The 9587-nt window shown below is 41.1% G+C and overlaps 1 pseudogene; it reads left to right on the top strand.

The window, feature by feature from the left end:
* Window positions 1–6330: 6330 nt before the first annotated feature.
* On the top strand, window positions 6331–7047 carry LOC107640297 (serine acetyltransferase 1, chloroplastic pseudogene; annotated as a pseudogene).
* The last annotated feature ends 2540 nt before the right edge of the window (window positions 7048–9587 follow it).

Below are 9587 nucleotides of genomic sequence, written 5' to 3'. Positions count from 1 at the left end.
AACGCTGACATTTTGGTACCTCACTATTGTTATTGACAAAATAGTCCTTAAAAGATTTTAAAATTTGACAAGCGTACCCACGAGTTCACTGGAGCACATTTCCGGCAAGCACAGTGCTGACATGGCCACTGCGTTTTGATGACATGGCAAATACCCTTCCCCACCCTAATTCTTCTCCTTCTCCTTCCCCCTCCCCAACGCACTCCCCCCTTCCCCTTCCTGAATGCATTCTCCCCCCTCCCCAACCCTAATCCTTCCCTCCCCCTCCCTAATCCTAATCCCCCATCTCCAACGCACTTCCCCCTCCTCAATCCAAAATCCCCCTTTCTGAACCCTAATCCCCTTCCTTTACCCCTTTGAATTCTAATCCCCTTCCCAACACAGTGTCTCACACTCTCAACTCTCTCTCCCCTTCGCCTTCACTACTTGTATGTGCTTGCTGCTAGCCCCCGTCCCCTTTCCCATTCTTCCGTGTATCGAAGACGAGGTCTCACTTCTGATACTGCTTCCTCTCTCGCAAGTAGCTCCCTCCCGTGGTTCCCGTCACTCTTTACACTGCCTCCTCCCTTGCCATTCGGAACCGCTTCATTCGCCATCCTGCTTCAGATTCTCTTCTCTCCTTCTCGCGAATTTGCTGGTTTTGTTCTATTTTAAAAAAATTGTTAAAATCATCTTGCATTCACCATTCCTTCTTCTTCCTTCTGCTAAATCGTGTGATTTTCTCCTTGATTAAATTGTTAACAACGTTGAGAATTGCATGAGGAAAAAGTGTTTGATTTTGGAATGTGAAATGCCAAATCACAAAATTATTCAATATATATGGTTTTAATCTGAAATGCTAAATGGAATCTGCAAATCATTTTGAAAGGTTAGCGGAAATTGATGAATTTATTAAAAGGGGTAAGGGAAGGGGATTAGGGTTCAGAAAGGGGGATTTTGGATTGAGGAGGGGGAAAGTGCGTTGGAGATGGGGGATTAGGATTAGGGAGGGGGAGGGAAGGATTAGGGTTGGGGAGGGGGGAGAATGCATTCAGAAAGGGGAAGGGGGGGGGGAGTGCGTTGGGGAGGGGGAAGGAGAAGGAGAAGAATTAGGGTGGGGAAGGGTATTTGCCATGTCATCAAAATGCAGTGGCCATGTCAGCACTGTGCTTGCCGGAAATGTGCTCCGGTGAACTCGTGGGTACGCTTGTCAAATTTTAAAATCTTTTAAGGACCATTTTGTCAATAACAATAGTGAGGTACCAAAATGTCAGCGTTTGAATCTTTCGGGTACTAATTTGGTCATTACCTCTAGTTTTTTAATTTCAAAGTATTTGGATGGCCTGGCTTGTGGGTATTTATGAACAATTTGATTTTTGTAATAGTTGTAGTGGGAACGATTTTCCTTTTTATTTTTGTTGTTCTTAAAAATTTTTTCCCCACTTTTTTTGGTTTGGGGCAGTTTGGTATGGATGAATTTTTCTTTTGACATTGCTTGGCGTAGCTGTTTCTTTAGCTTTTTGTGACTAAAAACCTAAGTCACTTGATAACTTTTGATGATGTTAAGTTGCTAAAGATCTCGGTTGAAGTAAGTCGGTCCCTCATTGATCTTTTTCTTTTTTTGTAAGATTAAGATTATGTACTTCCTTTAGTTTTATTCTGACTTTAAGTAGTCGGTTTTAACAAGTTACTTTTGCGATTCGTCTTAGATCCAACTCTCTTTACTTTAAATTTCGAATGAGGTCGGACCACGATCTGCTTATAAAACTTCTTATACTAATTTGTACCTCGTTGCTTTATCTTGCCAACCATTTAGGTTGGGCATTGATTTTCACAATTTTCCGAGCTTAAATTAGTGTGTTTGAATGGAAAATTTTATGAGAAAATGAATTATCATTAATAAGAAAAATATTATTTACATAAGCTTTGTTACTAAGAGTTTTTTATTAATCCTTGGCTCTTGCTATGGTGCCTCATTAAAACCCTCTTCAGAAAAACCCTTCTCGGGAGAAAACCATGAAGTTGGAAAAAAGAGTATACCAGAGATCAAGGTGCACTTTCTAGCTGTAGTAGCGTTTTAAGTTACATGCGTGCCATGACCTTGGAAGCTCGTTCTCCTTCAAGTCGGACACTTTGTAGTAACCCTTTCCTAGGACTTCAATGATCTTATAAGGTCCTTTCTAATTTGTAGCCAGCTTTCCTTCACCTGACTTTTATGTTCCGATGTCGTTTCAGATCAATATGAGGTCGTTCATGCCAAAGCTTCTTTTGACAACCTTCTTGTTGTACCTTAACTCCATTCTTTACTTCAAGGCTTCTTCCTTTATTCAAGATTGTTCTCGGACTTCTGGAAAGAGGTCAAGTTCTTTCTTTTGAGTTTGAATGTTTCCTATCTTCTCGTAGAATCTAACCCTTGGAGATTCTTCATTTACTTCTATAGGTATAATGGCCTTTATGCCGTTAGCAAGTCGAAAAGGAGATTCCCTTGTAATTTAGTGGGGGTTGTCTGATATGCCCACAAGACTTGAGGAAGCTTGTCTGCCCATGCTCCCTTTGCGTCTTGTAGTCGGCGTTTTAACCCGGCCAACACGACTTTATTCACATCTTCTGCTTGTCCATTGGCTTGAAGGTGTTATACCGATGTAAACTGGTGCCTAATCTTGAAGTTTGCCACCAAGCTTTTGAAAGCTGAGTCGGTGAACTGAGTTCCATTATCCATGGTGATGGTGTGTGGAGCTCCAAACCAGGTGACAATGTTCTTGTAGAGGAACCTCCAATTTCTTTAAGATATGGTGGTTACCAAAAGTTCTGCCTCGATCCACTTAGTGAAATAATCAATACTCACTATGAGGTACTTTACCTATCCGGGGACCTGTGGGAATGGCCCGAGAAGGTCTAAGCCCCATTTTGCAAATGGTCACGGTAAAATGATGCTGATGAGCTCGTTGGGGGGTGCCACGTGGAAGTTAGCATACTTTTGGTAGGGCAGACACTTTTTAACGAAATTGGCTACCTCCCTTTGTAAGGTCGGCCAAAAGAAGCCACCTTGGATCACTTTTTTAGCTAGTGACCGTGCTCCTACGTGGTTTCCACACATGCCGCTGTGGACTTCCTCTAAAACTTTATTAGTCTTGGAGGTCGAGATGCATCTTAGTAGAGATGTAGATATTTCTCTTCTATAGAGAACGTTGTGAACCAAGGTGTAGTTTTCTGCTTCTCTTATGAGCCTCCTTGCTTCCCTTTCTTCTTTAGGGATGATATCGAATTTGAGATATTCGATGATGGGAGTCATCCAACCTAAACCAAGATTAGATATAGCCATTGTTTCTGAGCTATATGTCAGATTTTTGTTTTCGAAAATTGAGCTAATTATTCCCATGTTTCTTTTAAGTACTTCTTCATGTTGGGATCTTTAGCCTGATAAGTCTCATTAACTTGAGAGGTTATTACTTGAGAATCACTAAACACAATTAACTTTACTGTCCCGAGTTCTTTGGCTAGCCTCAAGCCACCAAGTAAGGCTTCGTACTCGACTTGATTTTTGGATGCTGGAAACTTGAATTTTAATAAAAGTTTTACCCAAGTTCCTTCTTTGTTCTCCAGAATAACTCCTGCTCCACTTCCAGCTTTATTGGATGATCTGTCTACATATAAATTCCAAGATGCAGGGTGGTGCACGAATCCCTACACTTCGTACAATGGTACCAGCAAGTACATTGGGTCGTCCAAGTAATACCTGAGCGAGTCAGGGTCGATCCCACGAGGATTGTGGTTTGAAGCAAGCTATGGTTATCTTGCAGGTCTTAGTCAGGCGGATAGAAGAGTTGTTGGATTGAGGTTTAATTGCATTAAAAGAAATAAAGAAAAATGTATAAAATACTTTTTAAATTCGAATGTAAACAGTGATAAGGAATTGGTTAAGGTTTGGAGATGCTTCGTCTTTCTAAATTAACTCTGGTATTACTGTCTTCTTCAAGTGTGAATGATTCCTTCAATGGCAGGCTGTATGTGATCAACGCCGTACAGCTGCAGTTGTCAATCTCCTCTAGATCTGAACACCAGGGTTAGTGCGCATCCAGTCTGATTGAGGGTGAAGCTCTTACAGTCCATTCTCCTTAATGATCCTACTCAAAGCACCACAGACGAGGTCGGATCTTCCATATCAGAGAATATTGCATCTTTGGGTTCTAGCCTCTACCACAGAGACCCTATTCTCCCCATAAATTGGCTGAACTGGTGTCTCGAGAAGTCCCTAACGAAGTCGTGGATTAGTCGTCTAAGAGATGTATAATCAAGCTGACGGTTCAATGCTTTCCTGGCTCGTATTCACACGAACCCAAGTAGACACGGGTGGTTGTCAGGCATGCGGTCTTAGTATGAAGAACGGAGCTGATTGTCACTGATAATCTCATTCATCATGTTGAAGAACAAATATACATCTTAGAATTGAATCAAACACGGATTGAAGAGAAACAATATTACTTTTATTAATTCATATAACTCAGCAGGGTTCCTCCCCTCAACCTAGGAGGTTTATAAACTCATACTGAAAGGAAAATACAATGTAAAACTCGAAATATGGTGTTAAGGTTCTAAAAGACGTAAATCTAATCCCTTAAATACTAAACAAATGACTAGTAAGGGTAAAATAGTCTTTTTAGTGCTAAAATCCACTTCTAGGGCCCATTTGGTGAGTGTTTGGGCTGAGCTTTGATGAGATCCATGTGCTTTGAGGTCTCTATGGTGTTGAACGCTGGCTAGGGGGTCCACTTTGGGCGTTTGGACGCTGGTCTCTGCTCCTTGGACGCTGGACGCCTGGAAGGGGGCAGGAGGCTGGCGTTGGACGCCAGTTTTCGGCCTTTTAATCTGAAGCAAAGTATAGACTATTATACATTGCTGAAAATTTCTATAAGTCAGCTTTCCATAGTCGTTGAGAACACTCTATTTGGACTTCTGTAGCTCCAGAAATGCTCTTCCGAGTGCAAAGAGGTCATATCTGGACACCATCTGCAGTGCTTTCTTTGTCTTTGAATCAGACTTTTGCTCTAGCTCCTCAATTTCAGCCAGAAATTACCTAAAATTGTACAAAAACATACAAACTCAAAGTAGAATAAAAAAATGTGAATTTAACACTAAAACCTATAAAAACTTAAAGGAAATTAAACAAAACGTGCTAAAAACTTTATGAAAACAATGCCAAAAAGCGTATAAAATATTCGCTCATCACAGGGCTTCCATGAGCTTCAGTGTATTCGGCCACAAAGTTGGCTAAATATTGGGATTTGATTGCTGCAAGGTTCTGAAAACCAGACCGGACCGGCCGGTTCAACCAGTTTAACCGCGAACCGACGATGCAAACGGTCCGGTCCTCCTCTAAAAACCGCAGTAGGAAGAACCGTTGAAAAACCGGTGAACCAGCCGAAAACCGGCAGGTTGGGCCGGTCCGGTGACCGGCCGGTTCTGCTAAACGATGCCGTTTTTATTGTTTTTTTTAAAAAAAATAAAAAATGTAACCCGACCCGACCCGCTCGTGGAGCACCCCACCCCCCATTCTTCCCCCGACCCCCATTCATTCATGATTCATCTCACTATCTCAGTCTCACAATGAGTGAACCCTAGCCGCCCTCTGAAGTCTGAACCCTAGCCGCCCAGTCGCCCTCCATCGTCGCCGCGGTCTCAGGTTGTCAGCGCCACCGCCGTCGCCTGGTCCTCAGTCCCAGTAGCCCTCCATCGTCGCCTGGTTCCCTACCCAGTAGCCCTCCATCTCCATCGTCTTCATATTCTCAACACCAGTAGCCCTCTCATCGTCTTCATCGTCGCGTGGTCCTCAACACTAGTAGCCCTCCATCGACCCTAGGTGAGTGACTCGTCATCTGCTCATCTTCTTTGTTCTTCGCCTCTGCTCATCTTCTTTAGTATAAGAAACATGAAGAAACATAAAGTTGATACTCTGTGAACTTCCTCTGTGAGCTTAGATTTCTGTTCTTTTTTCTGTGAACTTCGATTTCTGTTTAATTTCTGTGAACTTCCTCTGTGAACTTCCTCTGCTCATCTTCTTCGTTCTTCGTTCCTCTGCTTTAGGTTAAGAACATGGTTAATTTTCATGCTGTTAATTTTCATTGTTAATTTTCATTGTGTTGTGGCTGTTTTTAATTTCATTGTGTTGTGGGTGTTATTAATTTCAGTTATGGAAAATAGTATTAATCAAGAAGCAACTCATGGTGTCAAAAATAATTCAAGGGGTCAAAAATCTTCAGAAATAATCTCACTGATGGTGTTTGCAAGTACCAGGTGAAAACTCTTCAGACTACCCCTACTTTTGTTGAGGAAGTTCAAGAAAATGAAGCTGTGGATCTATAGCCGAAGATGAAGGAAGAGGCTGAACTTGATGTAAATGAGGAACCTATTTTGAATAGTTACTACCAATCCTCAATTCTGTCTCATGATTCATTGGAATCTACTTTGGCCAATTACCTTGCTAACAGATTAAGCAGTGCAAGCCTTCCAAGTAACACACTCTTTGATCTTTTTGTTGGGATCTTGAAATCTGACCAAGAAATCATGGATTCTGTGAAGGATGATCTCAAAACAGTTAAGGAAAGAGACCCTGCTTGCATAAGCCATGTGCATTGCTTCTTGAACTTCAAAGGCTTCTTAGCATGCCAATCTCATAGAGTTGCTCAAAAGCTATGGCTTCAAAGAGGAAAAGTCTTGGCAGTTATGATCCAGAACTGAGTTTCCGAGGTTTTCGCGGTTGGTATTCATCCCGGTGCTAAGATTGGAAGCGGGATTCTGCTTGATCATGTAACTGGATTTGTGGTTGGTGAAACTGTAGTGATTGGTAATAATGTGTCAATTTTTCATAGTGTGACTTTGGGTGGAACTGGTAAAGCTTCTGGTGATAGGTATCCAAAGATTGGTGATGCGGTTTTGATTGGTGCAGGGACTTGTATTTTGGGGAACATTAAGGTTGGTGAATGTGCTAAGATTGGTGCTGGTTCTGTGGTGATTACGGATGTTCCTCCTAGGACTACTGTTGTTAGTGATTTTGTTATGCTGCTATTTTGAATTAATTTAGGGGGTGATTATTTGTTATGCTACTGTTTTGAATTAATTTAGGAGTGATTAATGATTATTTCTAATTGTATTGTTGCTGTTTGCACCATTGCTCTTTTTACTATTTAACTTTATATTTTGATAAGATCATATGGATTTGGTTGACATTTTATATGTTTTAAATTTGGAAGATATTTAACATTTATATTAGACTATAATTATATTTTATGATGTTTATATATAATTTATTTATTTATTATTTTATTCTGAAACGGTTTTTTTGGTTGAACTACCGGTTGAACCGGTTGGACCAATAAACCAATAAACCAGTAGCTAGAGCGGTTTGATGACCGGTCCGGTTTTCCGAACCTTGGATTGCTGTCTGAGTTTCATATCTTAAATCGAACTCGGATAGCTCTATTGCCCATTGTAACATCCGACCTTCAATATCTATTTTTTGTAAGATGTGCTTCATAGGCTGATTAGTTCGAACCTTTATGGTATGAGCTTGAAAATAAGGTCAGAGCCTTTTGGAAGTGATAACAAGGGAATATGCAAACTTTTGTATCTTTTGATAGTTTAGCTTTGCCCTTGTAGAGCATTGCTGACAAAATAGATTGGTTACTATCTGTTCTCATCTTCTCGGACTAAAACTGAGGCTATAGCTCTATTTGCAATTGCTAAGTATAATACGAGCTGTTCTCTTAGAACACGTTGGGTGAGGATTGGTGGTTGACTCGGGAAATTTTTGAAGTCTTGAAAGGCTTGTTCACATTCTTGAGTCCATTCAAATCGGCTCCCTGTTCCGAGGGTTACCTGAAACTAAAGGTCGATCTCGGATGAGATCTGTTATGGTGACCGGAGCTGTCGTGTCCGACTTGTTGGATCTGGTGGTGCTGCTGATCCCTGATCGCCGGAGGGTGGTGGTACCTGCAAGAGACTCCGATGCTTAAGTTAGCATGGGATTTGAGCAGGTATTTTGTGTAGAATCAGAGTATGAATTATACTGGGTGCTCCAATGTATTTATAGTAGTGTGTAGTGGCCTCCCTTGGAGATAAGTTAGTTATCTTATCTTATCTTTTTTGGGGGTGGGTCCCCTTATCTTTAGCCAGCCGCCTTCAAGCGGGTTGTGATCTTCTGCTTTGGGCATAGTTAGGCCCTTATAGCAATTTGGCCGAGCTCTTTTGGGAAGAGATCGGTTGCGACCAACCTTTATAAGAGATCGGTCATCTCTGTCTTCATTCAGGTCGGCTCGCTTAGCTCGACCCATGGTATGAACAGTGCCCCTGCTCGAGTTCGATCTTTCCCTTGAGGTCGTGTCTTTAGACTTCGGCCCCTTTTAAGGAAGTCGTGCTCGAGCATTGAACTTTGGTTAGCCTTTGGTGTAACTTCTGGCGGGCTTGCTTTTGCTTGAATGCGAAACGTTTTTCTCTTTCTTTTTTAATTGTATCGCGCGTTGTGCTTTTTAGGGAACGTGCGATGGCTTTAAAGGCCCATTTACTTCTTGTCGTTTCCTCTTTTCTCTCGTCGTCCTTCATTTTGAAATTAAGTAAGGAAGCTTTTATTCTTACTTTCGGTTTTTTCTCCCATTTTCTTCTTTGCTCCTTTTTTGTTGACTTCTTATGTTTCCACGCTCCTCAAGCCTCCTTCCTATTCGAAAAGTGCTTTGTTGGTGCGTGTTTGCTGTCGCTTTCATCCGAGCCATTGTCGTTCTTTGCTTCTTCTTCTCTGCAGGTTGGTGTTTTTTTTCCTCTTTTATGCTTTGATAGTCGCTTTTACTGTTTACATGCTTGCAAAGTTTTGATTTTTATTGAGTTTGCCTTGAGAAACTTTGATTCTTTCTGTGAAAGATTGCATCCTTGTGCCTGATCGTCACTGTGATGTGCGCCTTTTTGTATCTCTGGTAGTTTTTGCTTCCTTAGGGCTTTTTGGTTTATCACTGTTCCTGTCTCTTTTCATCCTTACATGACCTCTTCTTATACAGAGTTTTTGTTTGAATTGTTGATAGGGAAAGGTTGTAGTTTTAGTGATGAACAAGTGGTAAAAAAAAAGGTTGTAGTTTTGATGATTTTTGTTGATGATGATGGCTTTCTTGCTGCTTGTATGGAGTGGTGTTACCAGGAAATGATTGATCTCTTTTTCTATTGAGAAGTGTTAGGGCATAGACTGTCGACTTTTCCTTTTTTCCTTATTGTTGCCTCCAAAGGGTGCCCCTGGACTTTTAGTGTGAGTCCTGGGGTCTCCCTTTTACTTCCGAATCTGATACTTGCTGTTTACTTTTATTTGTCCGAGTTGTTTCCTTATTTGCCCGAGTTATTTGGTAGTAATCCAATTTTTCTTTTTTCTTGCTGTAGGAATAATTGGCCTATGTCTTCCCACAAAAATATTGTTGAGATGTCTACTAAGATTCCTGACGGCATGTTGATGAGTCCATATTTGATGGTATATTTTGACTTAATCTAGATGGATTCTAGCATATGAACTCACACTTAAGCACCAAAATAGCATACTTTTGTGTTTTGTCCCTAATTTGATCCTAAATATGAAAACA

This window comes from Arachis ipaensis, chromosome B5 (assembly GCF_059453495.1).
Source record: "Arachis ipaensis isolate K30076 ecotype BB chromosome B5, ASM5945349v1, whole genome shotgun sequence".
Taxonomy (NCBI): Eukaryota; Viridiplantae; Streptophyta; class Magnoliopsida; order Fabales; family Fabaceae; genus Arachis; species Arachis ipaensis.
This window is presented reverse-complemented; position numbering and strand designations above follow the sequence as displayed.